The sequence below is a fragment of the Rhinoderma darwinii genome, chromosome 2 (assembly GCF_050947455.1).
Source record: "Rhinoderma darwinii isolate aRhiDar2 chromosome 2, aRhiDar2.hap1, whole genome shotgun sequence".
NCBI lineage: Eukaryota > Metazoa > Chordata > Amphibia > Anura > Rhinodermatidae > Rhinoderma > Rhinoderma darwinii.
This window is the reverse complement of record NC_134688.1, coordinates 326,345,406-326,367,379: the sequence shown is the minus strand read 5'-3', so window position 1 is coordinate 326,367,379 and position 21,974 is coordinate 326,345,406.

Sequence of the window (21,974 nt, the reverse complement as noted above, 5' to 3'; positions counted from 1 at the left end):
GCATTTGCATTTAGGCAAATAAAAGTTATTAGAATGATTTTGCGCTTTATTTGATTTTTTAAACTCATTGCCATCTTTTTTAACACTTTTATTTATATATATATATATATATATATATATATAATATATTTTATATAACCATATATATATATATATACATATATATATATATATATATATATATATATATATATACATATATATATATATATATATATATATATATATATATATATATATATATATATATATATATATATATATATATATATATATATATATATATAAAATTACAAAACATAAAACATGTTTCAAGCCTGGGAAGTAAATTAACAGTGTGCAGTCTTCCACAACCTTGCACAATCTATGTTGGTACAGCATTCAGACTTCACAAACACCAAGCACAGTTTGTTAGGTTAGGACTAGCAGGATGTGGTCCCACTGTACTACTCAACGGGTTTGACTTAAGGCCACCTCTAAGGCATTCCCGGTCTTCACCCTTTAGCCCCCATACTGGGATCTAGACTTCACTGCAGGGAAACTACCAGCTTGCTACCTCTTGAAGTGGTCCCGGTGTGAGAATCAGCTGGCTCGGCAGACGAGAATACAACGCTGTAGTACTCCAAGGGTGTAGGCACCGGCAGATAATACCTGAAGACGGGAGTGGATCAGAAGTCACAGTTCGTAACTGGTAGGAAGCATCAGGCTAGTCCCAGGAAGTTGGATACAGACTGGCAGTAAAAAGCAGGATGCAGACTAATGGCGGGTAACAGGATACGGACTGGTAGGAGGATACAGGCAGGTAGCAGCTAGCTGGATACAGACTGGTAGTGAGTACCTGGATACAGACTGGTAGCTGGACACAGACTGGTAGCGGGTAGCTAGATACAGTCTAGTAGCGGGTAGCTGGATACAGGCTGGTAACGGACAGCTGATACCAACTTGTAGCGAATAGCTGGATAGAGACAGGTAATGGATAGCTAGATACAACTGATATCAGGTAGCGAGGTGCAGACTGGTATCGAGATGCAAACAAGTACCTTTGCAGGACACAACTAGGTTGCACCAAAGTTGCTCAGGCAGCAGGTGATCTGGGTGGTGCCCTTAATAGTCCTGGAGCAACAGGGATTGGATTAGATAAGGCAGATGATGCAGCGAGCAGGAGGGACAGGATGTTGATGCCGAGGGCCACACTGACTTGAGGAACTAGGCTGCCGGCAGTGGCGTAACTACCGCCGTAGCAGCAGTAGCGGCTGCTACGGGGCCCGCGGCATGAGGGGGCCCGTGTCGCCCGCCGGCACGGGCCCCCACCATGGCTGGAGGCTCCGCTAGCAGCCGCTATGGCTGCTACAGCGGGACGCCACTGAACACTACGGCAGAGCAGGGAGGTATCTCCCCGCTCTGCCATTAACTGGCTCCCGACCGCTGGCTGTATTTTTACGGCCAGCGGTCAGGGTCCTTAAAACCCGAGCCATAGACTTTCTACGGCTCGGGTTTTTACTTGCTGCCCGCGCGATCGGGCAGCTGAATGTCGGGTCTCCGGTTGTCAGTGACTGCCGGGGACCCTGAGGAGAAGATAGAAGCAGCTTTCGCTGCTTCTGTCTTCTCTCATGACTTGTACACAGCGCTGAATGCGCGCTGTGTACAGGAATAGAGGCAGCGGCAACGGCGCTGTCTCTATTCCTCCCGGTGATCATGTGACTGGTCACATAATCGCCGGGTGCCGTTAGTGACAGACTGTTGCTGGGTCTTACTAGACCCAGCACAGCCCTATTAGTGACAATCGTCACTATGAGAGGGCTGATTTCCCCTGTAACTGGGGCTGCTGTGCAGCTCCAGTTACAGTGGAAAAACATGGTGTAAAAGAAAGAAAAAAAATATATAAAGTTCCCCAAAGGTCTTCTTTGACCTTTGGGGGACAGACCATAGTAATAAAAAAATAATAAAGTAAATTGCAAAATTTTTTTTTATAATAAATGCACATAAAATACCCACCCCAAAAAACAACCTTCCCCCCGCCAATCATTGTTGTAACGCTAGCGCTGACCCAATTACCCTAATATAGACATGTAATATAATAAAATTTACGGTAGACAATGACGATCACAAATAAAAGGTCTATTTTAGGGTAAAACTATGTTATTACCCCCAAAAAAATAGCTGAAATGTAAAAAAGCTTATTTTTTTACAATTATTTTCAAATTTTATGAATAAAAATTCTAAAATAGCAAAAAAGGTGTGCATAAAAACGATAAAAAATGAAACCTGCATTGTCTATGGAAAAAACGTCGCAAAAATCACGTAGTTAGCCCAACAAATAAAAAAGTTATAGCCATTTAACTAACACGTGCTAGAAATGGCTAAACGGTGTCTGGTCCTGAAGGCGCAAAATAGAGCAAAATACATGTATCCCCTCTCCACAGGACATGTATCCCCTCTCCACAAGACATGTTTCCCCTCTCCACAGGACATGTATCCCCTCTCCACAGGATATCCACAGGACAGGGGATACATGTGTGATCGCTGGCATTGATAGGGAGAACGGGGGACTGAAAGTCCCCTGAAGTTCTCCATCACAAACCTCGGACTTCCGGGGTCTGTGTCGGCAGCTCCATAGAAATGAATGGAGCGCCGGTCGTGCTTGTGCGCATGCGTGACCAGCGCGCCTTTCATTTTTATTGAGCTGCGCAGACGCCGGAAGTCAGAGGTTTGTCATGGAGAAGTTCAGGGGACTTTCAGTCCCCCGTTCTCCCTATCGCTGCCAGCGATCACTCATGTATCCCCTATCCTGTGGAGATCCTGTGGAGAGGGGATACATGTATTTTGTAGGACACACTGTAGGTCACATTTTTTGGGGAGGGGGGACGCTGTATGGCGTTCCCTACAGGGGGGGAACGCTGTATGGCGTTCCCTACAGGGGGGGTGGCTGTATGGTGTTCCCTACAGGGGAGGGGCTGTATGGCGTTCTCTACAGGGGGGGGCTGTATGGCGTTCCCTGCAGGGGGGGCTGTATGGCGTTCTCTACAGGGGGGGGGAGCGCTGTATGGCGTTCTCTACAGGGGGCGGCTGTATGGCGTTCCCTGCAGGGGGGGCTGTATGGCGTTCTCTACAGGGGGGGGAACGCTGTATGGCGTTCCCTACAGGGGGGGTGGCTGTATGGTGTTCCCTACAGGGGGGGCTGTATGGCGTTCTCTACAGGGGGGGGCTGTATGGCGTTCTCTACAGGGGGGCTGTATGGCGTTCTCTACAGGGGGGCTGTATGGTGTTCTCTGCAGGGGGGCTGTATGGCGTTATCTACAGAGTGGGCTGTATGATGTTATCTACAGGGGGGCTGTATGGCGTTATCTACAGGGGGGCTGTATGGCGTTCTCTACAGGGGGATGTATTGCGCTATCTACAGAAGGGGGCTGTATGGCGTTATCTACAGGGGGGGGCTGTAAAAAAGGCACTATCTACAAAGGGCGGGGGGTTGTGTGACACCCAGGGGAGGGGGGCCCCAGTCAAAAGTTTGCTATGGGGCCCAGTCTTTCCTAGTTACGCCCCTGGCTGCTGGCAAGGGAGGTGGGAGATCCGGCGGCGGGGAACTAATTGAAGACTTTTATGCAGCAGTAATGTGTAAGGGGGTGATACTGCCCTTTTAAATTGAACTGTCTTCCCTGTGCATCTTTCATGTTTAGTGGTACTTTTATTCTGTGTTCCCTCTTGTCTGGAGTGGTGACTGCTTCTGTTTTATCTGCACCTACTATATGTGTTATCCTGTGTATGCCTGCCATGTTATTAGCAACACAAGGTGTCACTGCAGGACCAGTAACTGAGGAAACAGAACTGGAAGTCAGTGGTTGCCATGTGACATGGTGGAGAAAGAGAGAGGATGCAGAAAGAAGTCAGGAGACAGCCAGCATTGGAGGTGTAGAGATGAGGGTACAGCAGAGGAGGTGTCAAGAGAGATAAGCCTTGGAGCTGGCCAGCACCTGAGATAAGTGACCTGTGTAATCTAATGCTCACACTATGTAGTAGTTCGAGCACAGAAGACCAGGGTAGGTGCACGAATAGGGTTCTAACCCAATCTTATAGCAAGAAGTATTCGGCATCAAAGTAAGTGATTTTTGAAAATCTTGAATTTTATTTCATCAAAAGTTGATGCCAGAGATTTAGCATACATTCCAACCGTCCCGGATTCAGCGGGACAGTCCCGGATTCCAGGCGGTGTCCCGCTGTCCCGGGCAGCCAGGGGTATGTCCCGCTGTCAAACTAATTCTGAAGCAGGGAACCATCAGCTCCCTGCTTCAGAATTAGTTCATAGTGGAGGAGCAGAGGGAGCTCCTCCACTCGCCGAGGGCTCCCCGGGCACAGTGCTACTTTAAGCGCTTTGCTCAGGGAAGCCCTTGATGGTACAGTCCATTTATGAGCGAAATCCCCGGCCAGAGTCGGCAACGGGGATTCCACTCAAGGATTAGCCACTGACGTCACTGTCCATATATGGACAGTACTGTCAATGGCTTCCTGAGCACAGCGCTTAAAGTAGCGTTGTGTCCGGGGAGCAGGGTTGCCAACTGTCTCTGACTGGGGTGACCTCAGTCAGAGACACACAGACCGTCATTGGGTCGGTGCCGGGATCAGTAACGTGAGTCACCTGGTCCTGACCTCATGTCCAGGGACCAGGCAGGGGGGTGCGGGTGGGGGTGGATTGACTGTCCAACTCACTAGTCACAGCCGCGCTTGTAGCTTTCCCGTGCTTAATTAGCGTGGGAAAGCTACAAGCGGGGCTGTGACTGGTGAGTCTCACAGTCACTTCCAGTGCACACTGCATGTGGCTGCAGCGGCAGCCAGTCTGACTGTGAGTCTCTGACCAGTCACCACCCACACGCAGCAGACAGATGGTGCCGGCAGGAAAGATTGAGACAGTGCCCGCCATTATTGAATTAACCCTCAACTACTACTGTTGGGCAGGTACTGGCTATGATAGCTTCTATAGTATAGTGATTAGCTGTATTGCTCTTACAACTGCAAGGTCATTGGTTCAAATCCCGGCAGTGTTTATTTTTTTAAAAAATATTATTAATATCTTAATTGTAATTGTAATTTCACACTAGCATTAATATACGTTTACCTCTCTTCCGTTAGAGGAAGAGCTAATCGATACATTAAACGGTTCCATTAGAATTACCATTGATTTTAATGGTAATTCATTTGTATCAGTTGCTTTCTATTTGTCTCTGTTTGCTAGGTTTCCGTTCTTTTGAACGGAAATAAAAGTTCTGCAGGCTGCACTATTGTTTCCTTTAAAAAAACGGAAACCTAGCGAACGGAGACAAACAGAAAGCAACTGATACAAAAGAATTGCCATTTAAATCAATGGTAATTCTAAAGGAACCGTTGCTTTCCGTTTTAATGTATCGATCCTCTCTTCCTCTGATGGAAGAGAGATAAACGTATAGAAACGCTAGTGTGACAGAAGCCTTACTTTAATCGTTTTTTAATTCAACTTCAGTTGTGCCCGTACTCTTCTTCTTACTATCCCACTCGTGTGATCACTTATAAAAGTTAGTTATTTTCTTTATTATAACAGAGGCACCATGCACACGACCGTGTCCGTAATCACAATCTGTGATTACAGGCATGGCCGGCCACGGACAGCTGCGGACAGTCATCCGCATTTGCGGACCGTGTTCCCATTATAAAGTATAGGACCATGGCCCATAAAATAAAAAAATAGGACATGTCCTATTTTTTACGGAAGGTTTCTACGGCCATTGAAATGAATGGGTCCGTAATTACGGATGAAATCTACGGTCGTGTACATGGTGCCTTGCTCTTGATTTTGTTATGAGTCTGTAAAACTTTTGGTCTGTCCGTGATTTTTAGCTCAGTTGTCCAGAAATTTCTGAAGTGGAGGTTGGCAACGATGCCGGGTAGTCTTCGGCGAGCGGAGGAGCTCCCTCCGCTCTGAACTTCCCCGGCCAGAGTTGGCAACGGGGATTCGCTGAAGGAGTATCCACTGACGTCACTGTCCATATATGGACAGTAACATCAGGGCTTCCCTCTAGGAGCGGAATCCCCGGCCTTTGCTCTGGCTGGGGATTCCGCTTCTAGAGGGAGTCTCAATGACGCGGTCTACAGGGTGGTGGTAGCGCTATCTACAGGGGGTGGCACTATCAACATGGAAACTGTGGCACTATATACGGGCACTATCTACATGGACACTGTGGCACTATCGGGAAGGCACTGGCACTTTATATATGGGCACTGGCACTAGGGGCAGCTTTGGGGGTATTATACTGTGTAAGGGCAGCTAGGGGGCATTATACTGTATGGAACTGCTATGGGGGCATTTACTGTATGGGGAGGCTATTGGGGCATTATACTGTAGGGGGCTTTAAGCTGTATGGGGCAGCTATGGGGCTTTATACTATATTGGGCAGTTATGGAGCATTATACTGTATGGGGCAGCTATGGGGGCATTATATTGTATGGGGGCATCTGTATGGGCATTTTACTGTATGGGGCAGCTATGAAGGCATTATGCTGCATGGGGCAGCTATGGGGCATTCTGCTGTATGGGGGAATTTGTTTGGGCATTATACTGCATGGGGGCATCTGTGTGGGCATTATACAGCATGGGAGAATCTATGTGGGCATTATACTGTATAGGGGCATTTGTGTTGGCCTTTTACTGTATGGGGGCATTATACTGTATGGTGGCAGCAAGAGGGCAATATACTGTGGCACTACCTACATGGGCACTGTGTCACTATCTACAAGGGCACTGGAACTAGGGGCAGCTAAGCGGGCATTATACTGTATGTGGCAGCTATGAGGGCGTTATGCTGTATGGGGAAATTTGTTTGGGCATTATACTGCTTGGGGGCATCTGTATGGGCATTATACTGCATGGGAGAATATGTGTGGGAATTATACTGTATGGGACAATCTGTGTTGGCTTTATACCGTATGGGTGCATCTATGGGGCATTATACTCTATGATGGCAGCTATGGGGGCATTATACAGTATGGTGGCAGCTAGAGGGCATTATACTGTGTAGGGGCAGCTATTTGGTATTATACTGTGTGGGAGGCACTATGGGAGCATGATACTTTGTGAGCTGAATCGGGTGTGAGCTGAATCGGCTACGTGTTTCAAAGGCGGCTGACCGTTAAAATACAGCTGAGCGCCAAATACAGCGGTCAACCGCCTTTGAAAGCCGTAGCGCCAACGACTGGATGCACCTGACACCAGGAAAATCAAGATAGTGCCTGATGAAGGTCTAAACCACGACCGAAACGTCGCACTAAATCTCTGGCATCAACTTTTGATGAAAAAAAATTCAAGATTTTCAAAAATCACTTACTTGTGTGCCGAATACTTCTTGCTCTAATGCTCACACGGTTAATGGCGTCTGTGTGAGATCTAATACTTCTGAGAATTACTTCAGAGGACTTTTTTAGCTGATGAATCTTGATTAGTGTGATCTGAAGCCAAAGAGAGAGCTGTGATTGGACTGGTGCCTGTGTTAGGCAAAGAACAGCAGATAATTTGTCACTGGGAAGTGAAGTTAGGGCTTGGAACAGCCTGGAAATAGTATTAACCCCGTGCTGCCTGCTGATTCGCTCACACCAGAAGATCGCTTGCAAGTGTGGCATATGTTAAATTATCAGCAGTGAATTGCTGTTGAAGACTGTGTCAAAAGGAAAGTGACGTGTTAGGGAACAATGACACGTGAAACATGGACAGACCCCGGAAGCAAGAATGAATCCCCAGACCCCAGCAACGAACCAACAGTGAGTATCACATTCCCTTTATAGTGGTAATTTCGCAGGGTAGTGGATAGCTCCCACGTCGACCCACGAAGGCGCAGAGCGTATCCAAATATCAACCTCCCGCCGCAGCCAAGGGTGACGGGGCATAGCCTCCAGTCTTGGGGAGTCTGCGAAGGGTAATGGGTAGCCCCACTGTGACCCACGGAGGTGGCCTTGTAACCTGCCGTACCATGTGTATAGGGAGTGTTGAGGCGCAGCCACTAGGAGAAAGACCCTACAGAGACCCTCCCAACCGCAAACCCGGAAATTCGTCTGCTACCATAGTATAGAAGCCTTGTTGTACACATCCAGTGATGCAGAAAAGTTGAAGTTATACTCGTTGTACCATAATCACCTAAGTAAACGCATTAGAAAAAACTTCAAGTGGTGTCAGTGATTATTAGCGGAAGCCATTACAAATGAGCCTAGCAACATCACCTGAAGTGCTTGAGGAGCAAATCAGAAACCCGTACTGGAGAGAGAGAGCATGGCAGACCCAATCCAACCTTCCCATCATTCCTAAAAAGATTCAAGCCCAGAAGCAAAATTTAAATTTGAACATTTTAATAATGGTTTAGGGATACCTTATATGTATATAATAGTATTATCGTTTGTAAGGCCGGAAAAAAAAAATATGTCCATTCAATTCAGCCTAATATACTGCAATGTTGATCCAGAGCAAGGCTTAGGAAAAAATTTCCTTCTGATTCCAATATGGCAATCAGAATAAATCCCTGGATCAACGACCGATCTACAGTAATCTAGTTAATTTAAAGGGAAGAATGGTTGGATCCAGCGCTGGCAGAAGTAAAAGGAAACTTTTTCCAAGTTTTATTTGTTCTTGATTAAAAGAAGGTATTCATTAGCGTATATGGATGGTGTCTCCGTCCTTCATTCTAAGCCATGAATAAGGACGGAGACACCATCCGAAACGCGTAGGCTACCTACCTTCAAACCTATCATTGCAAGATATACCATATACGCTAATGAATACCTTCTTTTAATCAAGAACAAATAAAACTTGGAAAAAGTTTCCTTTTACTTCTGCCAGCGCTGGATCCAACCATTCTTCCCTACAAAACAGCAAGTTTTTCCGTGTGCCACCACGAGGATCCGAGCGCCAGGATTACCATTCACAAAACACGCAACTTCCACAAGGTGAGCTGGAGAAATCCTCCCTATTTTTACTAGTTAATTTAAAGGTGTTGGCCGCTTTAGTAAAACTATCAGGAATGTATTCTGAACAGTATTTTTGTAAGCTTACTATTTGACCTTGTTTGCAGTTCAGTGCTGTTTTTCTGTGTTCATAAGTCCCCTTGTTAATACAGCTATATCTTCTTTAGGCCCGCAGCTCCCATCTGTAATATGGCCGAGGATGGAGGAGGATGTGACTAAACACGTCACTCTGCATCCTTGTAACACAGTGCGTCCTGGAACTATGTAGTATGTAATGTTTACATGTATTTTCCCTTCCCAAGTGCATATGTTAGGAAAACACCTGTTCCCTTAAGGTCACTATGACAACCTGTCTAGCTTCTGGGTGGTTTTTCTTTTGCTTTGAGCCTATCTCTCTTCTCTGTCCTTCTGCCAATCTGCTGTGGGCTTGTATTTATACCTGTCTCTTCCCTCCTGTTTTTGCTTGTGAATCTTCCTGTTTCCTGGTTCCTGATCAAGCTCCTGACTGCTCCTGAAATTCTAATTTCTGGACGTCCTGTATACTGACCTTGGCTTAGCTCTCGTTAACCCTCTACCTACCGGTTCTGGTTATCCGCTTCCGACTGGTTTTCACCGTGGCTTGTCTGATTACCTTCACTCCATTTCACTATCAGTTAACCTACTGGCTATCTGGTTTCCAGCTCAGGTTTGCCTGCATTACACCTCTTTTCCAAAACTACACTCTGTTAAGACAACCTGGGTTCTAAGCAGCAAAGTCCATCTCACCTTGCGATCAGCTCTGGTGAACACCTTAGAGTCGTCTTAGATTCTGTCGACCAGAGTGGTTACGGATTAGAGGTTGCGGGTTTACAGGCATGTTCTCTACCAGCAGACTCCTGCAGCTTTAAGGTTTCGCTCCACTTGAATTTACATAACAGCATAACCTTACACTTATCAGTGTTAAACATAACTTGCCACTTCTCTGCTCAAGCCTCCAACTAATTCAGATTAATTTGTAATAGAATACTGTCCTCCTTTGTGTTAATTACTTCACACAGTTTAGTATCATCTGAAAAAATATATATTTTACTGTACATTCCCTCTATTAGGTCATCAATAAAAAAAATTATATTTTTTTATAATCGTCAATGCTATTTAATATGTTATTATTCCTTTTTAGTGGGTGTGTGAAGTGTTTCTAGTCAGTGCTCGTGGTAGAAAAGCTGTACCAGAAGCAGCCTGTGTGAGCTGTCTGCAGAGAAGCTGTGTGTGGAAAAGCTACGTACAGAGGAACAAGCCAGTGAGTACCCTGAGTAAAACCAGCGCCGAATCTAAGAAAACAATGTGAACAGACAATGGGGATCTAACCAAGAGTCAGTGTCACAGTGAGGTCTCTAACGGCTGCCGCACCGTTTGCCGCCTTCCCCACCGCCTCTGCTCCGCTTCCTGCGCCCTCCATTCCCTCCATTCCCTCATGCTCATCCCGAGCTCCACTTACCAGATCCGGACGCTCTTCTGGCCCTGGGCGGCGTCAGGTAAGTGCATCCCTTACCTCACACTGCGGCCGTCATCCTCGATGTGCGGCTGCAGCCACTAGAGGGCTTGACTATCCTTGCCTGCCTCCTGCCTTGACCTATTGCTATCCATACCCGTTACGACGTCTGCTGCCTGTCATGACTTCTGGCCTCACCATCTGACCACCTCTAAACCTGCTGTGCCAAGCGTTTGCCTGGGTTCCAATCACCATCTCCCAGACGACACAGAGGATCCACAAACAAACCGGTGAGAACCGTTATAGATTGATCAAGCCATGGATCCCCTTGACACAGCCCTGCTTGACACGGCTGATATGGTTCAGGAGCTTTCTAGACAACAAGTCCGCCAAGATCAGCTTTTTCAGCTGCTGAAAAATTTGCCCACTCGTTTGAATGAACTAGCGCCTCCGGCGCCTTTGAAACCACCACCACCACTGCAAGCTCCTGTCTACAATCCAGGACTACATTTACCTACACCTGCCCGCTATGAGGGAGTCCCCCAAGACCTGTAGGGGATTTGTTAATCAATGCACCATCCATTTCGAAGTCATGGCGCATCATTTTTCCTCAGACCGGGCTAAGGTGGCCAACATCCTGTCCCTTCTGTCTGGCGAAGCGTTGGCTTGGGCATCGCCCTTGTGGGAGAGAAACGACCCCATCATTTATAATATTCAGAACGTTCTCTCCACTTTTAAAAGGGTATTTGAAGAACCGGGTCGAGCCTCTTCAGCAGCTTCCTCTCTTCTCAAGCTCCGGCAAGGAACCTCCACTGTAGGCCAATACGCCATTCAATTCCACACCCTGGCTACTGAACTCCAGTGGAATAATGAGGTTTTGGTATCTACCTTTTGGAGGGTCTGGCGGGCCGAATAAAGGATGAACTTGCTGGCCGAGACTTCCACCATCCTTGGATGACTTGATTACTCTTGCTAATCGGATTGATATATGTTTCCGTGAGAGACAACAAGAATCTGCTCGAGGCAATCGGACATCACGGTTGGCACCAACCTTCCAAAGGCCTCTTCTTGCCTCATCTTCCTCTCGGTCGGATGACCCCATGCAGGTGGAGAGAACAAGACTCACGCCTGAGGAGCGCCAGAATAGGTGCAAGTTGAACTTATGTTTATATTGTGGTGGAAAAACGCACTTCCTCAGAGACTGTCCGGTGAGGCCGGAAAACTGCAATGCCTAGGGAAAGTAGGAGAGACTACCCTAGGTGGAATACCTTCCTCACAAAAGATGACCATACCAGCAAAGCTGTCCTTTGCAGGAACCACTTTCTGCGTCCAAGCCTTTCTTGATTCCGGATCCGCTGGGAATTTTCTATGCCAGTCCTTGGTAAATCGCTACCAAATCCCAGTGCAAAAATTAACCAAACCTTTGTCCATTGCTTCTGTGGATGGGAGGCTTCTACAGGAGACTATCTATCTTGTCACCGAGCCCATTCTCTTGTTAACAGGGGAGCTGCACGAGGAACGGATCTCCTTCTATGTTTTAAAGAACCCTCTGAACCCTTTGCTACTGGGTCTACCGTGGTTGCAGAAGCACTCTCCTGTTATTGACTGGACTGGAGGTCAAATTACCCGCTGGAGTGACTTCTGTCACCAGCATTGTCTACAAGTAATTCACCCACCTATGTCTCAGCCTACAGAACCTAACTCAGCAGGACTTCCTACTAGATACAAAAGCTTCTGATGTTTTCTGTAAACTACAAGCTGAATCACTGCTTCCTCACAGGCCATACGACTGTGCCATTGACCTGGTTCCCAACGCTACACCTGAGGTAGAGTCTACCCTCTGTCTTTGCCCGAGATGGAAGCCATGTCTCAGTATATTCTAAAGAATCTGGAGAGAGGATTCATCTGTAAGTCCTCCTCTCCTGCTGGCGCAGGGTTTTTCTTTGTGGGGAAAAAATACGGCTCCCTGCGTCCTTGTATTGATTACCGTGGGTTGAATAATATCACGCTAAAGAACAAGTACCCGTTACCATTGATCTCTTAACTCTTTGACCGCCTACAGGGGGCGAGAATTTTCACCAAACTAGACCTTCGTGGAGCTTATAACCTCATCCGTATCCGCGAGGGAGACGAATGGAAAACCGCATTCAACACTCGTGATGGGCATTTTGAATACCTTGTCATGCCCTTTGGACTTTGTAATGCTCATGCGGTTTTCCAGGCTTTTGTTAATGACATTTTTCGGGATCTGTTGTACAGCTGTGTGGTGGTATACCTAGATTACATTTTAATCTTTTCTCCCAATATTCAAACTCATCATGTGCATGTGCGCCAAGTGTTACAGCGTCTGCGAGAAAACTCTCTGTTTGCCAAACTAGAGAAATGCCTCTTCGAGAAAACCAGCCTGCCTTTCCTGGGGTATATAATTTCCGACCAGGGACTTGAAATGGATCCAGCCAAGCTATTCTCAATTCTCAACTGGCCTCGTCCGCAAGGAATCAAAGATGTCCAACGCCTTCTGGGATTCGCAAATTATTACCGCCAGTTTATTCCTCATTTCTCCTCTATGACAGCTCCTATTTCTGCACTGACCAAAAAGGGGGTTAATGCCAAAGACTGGACCACGAAGGATGAAGCCGCATTCCAAGCTCTTAAAATTGCCTTCTCTTCTGCTTTAGTCCTTCAAAGACCGGATTCCACCAAACCCTTTATTCTGGAGGTCGATGTTTCATCTGTGGGAGTCGGATCTATTCTTTCACAAAAGACTTGTAGAGGGAGACTGGTGGCCTGTGTTTTTTTCTCCAAATCATTTACATCCGCAGAGAAAAATTATGGTATTGGAGATAAAGAACTTTTGGCTATTAAATTGGCCCTGGAGGAATGGAGACATTTGCTTGAGGGTGCACGGCATCCTATCATCATCTACACAGATCATAAGAACCTCCTATACTTGCAGACTGCTCAACGCCTAAATTCTCGCCAAGCACGGTGGGTTTATTTTTCTCCAGATTTGATTTTCAGCTTCACTACAGACCCGCCGGAAAGAATACCAAGGCTGACGCCTTATCTCGCTGTTTTGACCCCACAGACCAAGAGCCCAGTCCTCAGTTTATTATAGATCCAAAACGTATTATGATCGCTGCTCCAGCTGAAGTGGTACACATTCCCCGAGGAAAGACCTATGTACCCCCTAAACAAAGGGATTGTGTTCTTCGCTGGGGTCATGCCTCCAGGGTTTCTGGGCACCCTGGCGTCAAAAAAGACTCTCAATTTGATTGGCCATCAGTATTGGTGGCCTTCCATGTCCCAAGACACTAAAAACTTTGTTTCAGCCTGCTCCACCTGCTCTCAGAATAAAGTCTCCCATTTAAGACCTGCCGGCCTTTTGCATCCTCTACCCGTGCCTGACTCTACCTGGTCGCACATTGCCATGACTTCATCACCGATCTGCCTAGTTCTGCTGGGTGTACCGTGATCTGGGTAGTAGTGGATCACTTTTCAAAGATGGCGCATTTTGTACCCCTCTCAGGCCTTCCGTCATTTTCCCAACTGGCAACGCTGTTTATCAAGCACATTTTTCGCCTTCATGGTCTTCCTTAGCATATTGTTTCTGACAGTGGAGTACAGTTCACATCCAAGTTCTGGAGAGCCTTTTGCAAACTGCTGGAGGTCAAACTAGACTTCTCTTCCGCTTACCATCCTCAATCCAATGGTCAAGTAGAGCGGATAAACCAAATACTTGAAAGTTTCCTCAGGAATTTCATGTCTCCACGACAAGACGACTGGGCAAGTCTACTTCCATGGGCCGAATTTGCCTACAACAACCATACGGGGGAATCCACCTGCTCTTCTCCTTTCTTCTTGGTGTATGGCCAGCACCCAGGAATTCCCCTACCAGTCTCTGTGCCTTCTGAGGTTCCAGCTGCTAACATGATCGACCGTGACTTCGTACGGATATGGCAGAAGGCCTAGGACTCCATCCACAAAGCCGTAGCCAGGTTTAAGAGAGACGAGGATAAAAAACGCAGGATACCGCCGCTCTTTCCTGGGGATAAAGTCTGGCTGTCCACCCGGTATATACATCTGAAGACCCCTTGTTACAAGCTAGCTCCTCGGTTTCTGGGTCCTTATGAGATAACAAAGCAAATCAAATAAATCCAGTAACTTTCAGACTTCGCCTTCCACATTTCTCTGCTGAAACCCACTATACTCAACCGGTTTTAAAAAAAAATTCCTGTCCATCCGGCTCTTGTGGCTGATGCCGAGTTTGAAATTAAAGAGATCCTAGATGTCCAAACAACAAGGGGGAGATTATGGTACCTAGTAGACTGGAAAGATTATGGTCCTGAGGAGAGATGATGGGAGCCCGTGGAGAATGTCAACACCCAAGCTCTCATCGAGGACTTTGAACAAAGGTTTCCAAGCAAGCTAAAAAAGAGGAGGCGTAAAGGGGGGTACTGTAACGGCTGCCGCGCCATTCCCTGCCTTCCCCACGGCCTCTGCTCCAGTTCCTGCGCCCTCCATTCCCGAGCTCCACTCACTAGATCCGGACACTCCGCTAGCCCTCGGCGGCGTCAGGTAAGTGCATCCCTTATCTCCCTCCGCGACTGTCATCCTCGATGTGCGGCTGCAGCCACTAGATGGCGCGCGGGCTGACTCGTCCTTTCTTAAAGGGCCAGCGCGTGCCTTAATTCAAAGACTTCCTATTTAAGGATCCTCCTTCCTCTGATCCAGGCTTGTTCAACCAAGTTTCCCGTGAGCTTCCCCTTACCCTGGTTCTCTGTTTCCGTCCCTTCTGCCTTTGTCTGGATTTCCCGTTGTGACCTCTGCCTGAACTTGACTATCCTTGCCTGCCGCTTGCCTTGACCTATTGCTATCCATACCCGTTACGACGTCTGCTGCCTGTCCTGACTTCTGGCCTCACCATCTGTCCGCCTCTAAACCTGCTGTGCCAAGCATTGCCCTGGGTTCCAAGCACCATCTCCCAGACGACACCTAGGATCCACAAACAAACCAGTGAGAACCATTATAAGGTCTCTTGCCAAGCAGCAGCTGTATTGCTGAACGGCTGTAAGCGACCATTCATACAGACAACCTTGAGTCCAGAGAACATAATACAAAGGAAGGTAAGAGAGCAGCCTCGCTATAATAGACCATATTGGGAGGCCTGAGTTGTGTCATTGGGGTATTCTGATATTATATGCAGTTTATTTGAGAGAGACTGTTCGGATGCAAAGAGGGACTTTCCAAAGTATCGCAGTATCTGGGTTGTCACTATTGCTAAGAGTAATGGACTGACTAAATATATAAACAAGCTGTTGCTGCTGCATTGTTAAAGTTTGTTTTCTGGATTCACTTCAGTAAGGAATGAGTACATTACAACTGCCTAGTCATTTATTGCTCATCCGCCTTTACCTTACAACTTGGCGCTAGTCAGCAGGATGGACATAAATATGGTGACTAAAGGAGCAGCATCATCCTCCAGCCCAGCACATCCAATTGTACCTGTGGGAGCTCTGTTGAATCAGCTACCATAGTTTAATGGATCCAATTTGTTCTTAAAGGACTGACGAGAGAGAGACTAGTGGGGCCAGCCCGACTACATAGTGTGGCGCCCGACCTAAAAGCAAAACTGGACCTAAGCAAGAGGGAGGGTGAGAAAAAAATGACAGTGCCATTATAACCAGCAAGAAACAGGCAGACATTTGAACAGATTTCTTGCATGGAGGACAGGTATACGCGTAAGATATTCTTCTCCTGGCATTAGAATGAGGATGAGAAGCTTCCCCAGTTCGTGAACAACCTAAATGAATTGATGGCAATGTTACAGAGGAACGAGGAACAAGGGGGCATGTCCTTTACTAATGCAGAATTTGTGCTGCAGGACTAGTTTGTACCAGGCCTCAGAAATCAATTGCGGAGAGCCCTGCGAGAGATGCTGAAGCAAGAACATGAATTAACTATACATCAGGTGCTGAAGGAAGCAATAACCATAGAAAATGATGAGCAAGTTGTGATGCTCCCAATTGCCCAGCATGCAAGAAGTGGTGCCAAAGAAATCAAACTTAGAAGGATGCAAATTACTGGAAGGCAAGCTGGAGGAAGGGACCGGCCAGGCAGAAGAAGGAGCTGGGAGTGTAGTCAAGAAGGACATTTTGCCCATTACTGCCCATTCTACCCCACAACCCCAGCAACATAAAGTTAAACTAGACTGACCTGCGATTGAAGGAAAACCTTTGGGAGAATGTACCAAATTATGCCCCCTGTTAGAAGCTATAGACTTGATGGTTGCCGAGTTGAATCTATCCGGTCTAGTGCACACCAGATCCCCAGAGACAACCATGGTGAAGTCAATCTTTTAAACGCACTGCCTCTTCTTGTTAAGGTTACATAGTTACATCATTGATAAGGTTGAAATAAGACACAGGTCCACCATGAGGTGGATGCCAATTGCCTTATCAATGGAAAAATTCCTCCAGACTTCAATATGGCAAATAGAATAAATCAATGGATCAACGTCCCATCTCCAGAATCTAGTACCCGTAACTTGTAATATTATATAATTCAAGAAAGGCGTCCAGGCCCTCCTTGAACTTTCTCAACGAACTAACCATAACATCCTGTGGCAGAGAGTTCCAAAGTCTCACTGCTCTTACAGTAAAGAATCCCTGTCTATGATTACAGGGAAACCTGCTTTCCTCTAGATGCAGAGGATGCCCTCTTGTCATGGCTACAGACATGGGTATAAAAAGATCAAAGTAAATATCTCTGTACTGTATTCATATATTTGTACATTTGATTAACTTTTATAAACTTTTGTTTGGGTAATAGGAAAAAACCCTGACATTTTGCCACTTCTTTGTGTCTTAAATTTAAGCCGTTTACCATGTGGTATAAATAACATAAAAATTTTATTCAGCGGGTCGTTATGATTGTGGCGATACCAAATTTTTATAGATTTTTTTTTATATTTTACTACTTTTACACAGTAAAAACACCTTTTTTTCTAAATTATTTGTTTTTGTGTCGCCATATTTTAAGAGCCATAACTTTTTTTATTTTTCTACTGCCATAGCTGTATGAGGGTTGTTTTTTTTTGTGGGACGACTTGTAGTTTTTTTATTGGTACCATTTTGGAGTACATGCGTCTTTTTGATTACTGTTTATGCAATTTTTTTGGAGGCAGGATGAACAGAAAACAGCAATTCTGACATTGTTTTTAATTTTATTTTTTACGGCGTTCACTGTGTGAGTTAATGCAATCGTTTTATAGTTGAGGTCGTTACGGATGTGGCGATACCAAATATGTGTAACTTTACTTTTTTTCATAATAAAGTATTTTGTATGGGGGAAAAAAGTGGGCTTTTAATTTTTTTTTTTACTTGGGACTTTTATTTATTTATTACAAACTTTATTCATCTTATTTTAACTTTTTTTAGTCTCACTAGGGGACTTTACTGTGCGATCTTTTGAATGCTTTTATAAAAGACTGCAATAATTCTGTAATATTTTAGGTAAAAAAAAACATTTTGATCAGTGCAATTTTTCAGCTCTGGTCAATGGTAACTTATTCAATGCTTTAATTTATATTAATTATATTCAATGTAATGTAGTCAGCGGGGTCCCTAGAAATTTTTACGCCTAAATATTCAAACAATTAGGAAATCTGAACCTCGACAGAGATATTTAACAAACTAGATTTTTGATTGATTTGAAGGCCAGCCTACTCACCAAACTCTAGGTATAACAGAATCACATAGTCGACCGAAGATAAATCTCCTATAAACAGAAGAACATCGTCTGCATATAACGAGATTTTATCGACCTTAGTACCCATTTGAAAACCCACTATATTCTCAGAGGTTCTTATCTTCATTGCCAAAACCTCAATTACTAAAGTAAATAAGAGAGGGGATAGAGGACAACCTTGCCGCACTCCCGTTTAAAGTTAAAGTAAGCTGATTTCTGACCGTTCATGCTTACTCTGGCCTGTGGTTGTCTATACAGTATTTTAATCCAATTTATACATTTTTCCCCGATACTAAAACAACCCAAAATCCTAAAAAGAAAACGCCATTCGACTGTATCAAAAGCTTTCATAGTTTCGATTCAGAGGATAGAACCCTTCTTAGCTTACACTTTCCCGTGAATTAGCAAAGACTCGGCGGACGTTCTTTACCATAACCTGCCCAGAATAAACCCGGCCTAGCCCGGGTGAATTATACTATATAAGTAAGGATAGATAGAAATCGGAGCCTCACTAAATAACTAATTTCCCTTTTTCCTCTTTTCCCGCATAATCGCATCCCAATCCAGATAACATAATAATTTTAATAAAATAGGCCCAGAAGAAGCACCAGCTAATCTAGATTTGACCGGGAGCCAGTGGGCTCGTTCTGCACAAAAAAAATTTGGAAAGGGACTCTGGTCCTATCTGTTCCAGAATCCATTCCTGCTTAAATTTTTCACAGTCTTTGTTTTCCACCCCTTCGGGGAATCCCACAAATTTCAGGTTGTATATTCTAGCTCTATCCTACATATCGGTAAGCTTATTTTGTTGGAGTTTGACATCTTGTTTAAGTTCCGTAACCTCCGTCGATAGTACAGCCATAGAGTCTTCCAGGAGGGAAATTCTGCCCTCAGCCTCATCGATTGCGAATTACCGACACATCTGACTTTATTGATGAAATATTGCGTTTTATCCTATTCAACTGAACATGCAAGCCTGTAACTTTACAGTCCGTTCCTTGTACGGTACTTAGTATCTCCTGTAGTAGCAAATGGTTATCCAACCCTTGGGGTCCAGTTTGAGAATCTGGATTGGTATCTGAGGTGTCCACAATAATAGGTGAGACCACTTGTTCTCCTAAAGAGCGTATTGATGTAGTACTTTATCTCCTTGCTTAGGTGTTAAAGCAGGCATAGTTTTATTTGTTCTTATGCCAGATGACAGTGGAACGCTAAGGAATTTATCCAAATTTTGGGAGATTTTCTCTTTCTGGGATTCTGGTAGACAATTCTCCGATCTGCATTTAGAATTGCCCTTTTCATGTTGCTTTTTTGCCAGCATATTAAGGGCGTTTATCTTCGCTATATAAAAACTCTGCAACTCAGAAGCAGCTCAGCAGCAATGGAGGAACTCAGCAGGTGTTTTACACTGACAGCCATAATACACTGCAATACAGAAGTATTTAAAGTGTATTATAAAAGTGATAAAAAGATCGCACAGTAAAGTCCCCTAGTGAGACTAAAAAAAAGTTAAAAAAAAGTTAAGACCTAAATATAAAAAAATAAAAACATACTTTTTCCCCTTAGGGTATGTTCACACGCACTAATTACGGACGTAATTCGGGCGTTTTTGCCCCGAATTACGTCCGAAAATAGCGCCTCAATAGCGCTGACAAACATCTGCCCATTGAAAGCAATGGGCAGACGTTTGTCTGTTCACACGAGGCGTAATTTACGCGCCGCTGTCAAATGACGGCGCGTAAATAGACGCCCGCGTCAAAGAAGTGACCTGTCACTTCTTTGGCCGTAATTGGAGCCGTTATTCATTGACTCCAATGAATAGCAGCGCCAAGAACGTCCGTAATGGACGCGGCGTTCAAGCGCCTGCACATGCCGTTACGGCTGAAATTACGGGGATGTTTTCAGGCTGAAACATCCCCGTAATTTCAGCCGTTACGGACGCCCTCGTGTGAACATACCCTTACAAAATATTTTTTTTATGAAAAAAAGTGAAAAGTTACACATACTTGGTATCGCCTCGTCCGTAAAGACTTCAACTATAAAATGATTGCATTATTTAACCCGCACGGTGAACGCCGTAAAAAAATAAAATAAAAAACAATGGCAGAATTGCTATCTTCATTCTGCCTTCAAAAAAATTATGATAAAAAGTCATCAAAAAGTCGCATGTAATCCAAAATGGTACCAATAAAAACTACAAGTGGTCCCGCAAAAAAATGCTATCACACAGCTATGAAGTTATGGCTCTTTAAAATATGGTGACACAAAAACAAATAATTTACAGAAAAAAAATAGTTTTTACTGTGTAAAAGTGGTAAAACATAAAAAAACTATATAAATTTGGTATCGCCACAACCGTAATGACCTGCTGAATAAAGTTATTATGTTATTTATACCACACGGTAAATGACATAAATTTAAGACACAAAAAAGTGGCAAAATTAAAAAAAAATGTCCCCATAAAAAAAGTACCCCAAAATGGTGTTATTAAAAAATACAACTTGTCACGCAAAAAACAAGTCCTTTTATAGCTATGTCGACGCAAAAATAAAAAAGTTTAAGCTCTTTGAATGCGACGATGGGAAAAACTTTAAAAATTGCTTGGTCATTAACCTGTTGCCGACACAGGACGAGAATGCTCATCCTGAGTGGCAGGTACTTCGCGCATTAGGACGAGTATTCTCGTCCTGTGTTACAGCCGTCTCGGCGCGCGATCGAGAGCGGGGCAACGGCTGTAATACCCAGCCACGGCCCTGCTCTAACAACGGAGAGAAGAGAAACATCCTCTCTCCGCCGTTAACCCCTTGAATGCCGTGCTAAAAGTGATCGCGGTGTTCAAGGAGAGGGGACTGCACTTTGATCGCGTCACAGAAAATAACTGTGACGCGATCAAAGCCCTTAACTTGTATGGCCAGACAGTCCAGAGGCCATTGAGGGACCCCAGGGCTGTCTGAACATATTTCCTGTTGTTAGGGCATACTGAGGTATGCCCTAACAACTGCCTGTGTACAATCAGTACACAGGCTAATGTTCTGGCATATAGATCTATGCCAGTATATTACAGTTAAAAAATAAAAAGGAAAAATCCCTTTATGAGATTTAAAAAAAAGTTAAATGAATGTCAATTTTTTTATGATAAATAAATAAATAAAAAGTAAAAAAAATACATAGAAACACATTTTTTATAATAAATAAACTTTTTAAAATATAAGTCCCAAAACATGAAATAATATAGACATATTTGGTATCACCACGACCGTAACAACCTGTACAACAAATGTATAACATTATTTATGATGATCGGTGTATGGTGTAAAAAAAAATTTTTTTAAATACTGCAGGGGAACTGCTTTTTTTTTCTGCATTTTAACCAAAATAAAAATTTATATCAATTAAACGATAATCTATTTGTACCAAAAAATAGTACCTACATAAAGTACAACTCGTCCCGCAAAAAACAAAGTCTTATACAACTTTGTCGTCCAAAAAATAAAAAAGTTATGAGCGTCGGGATGCAAAGAAGGAAATATAATAAATTGTTCTGTCCTCAAGGCCAAAATTGGCCGTGTCCTTAAGGGGTTAAGGTTTAAAATATCTTCGGTATTAAGGGGTTAAACATCTTCAGTTGTATTTAGGTTATTTAATTATATCATCTGGTCTGGTGCCCCTCACAAATTTCAAGACTTTGTGGAATATATTAATGACAATAACATGAATGTGCGATTAACTAGTAAGTTCAGGAGTGACACTGAATCCTTCCTCAAGGAAGCACACCGCGAAA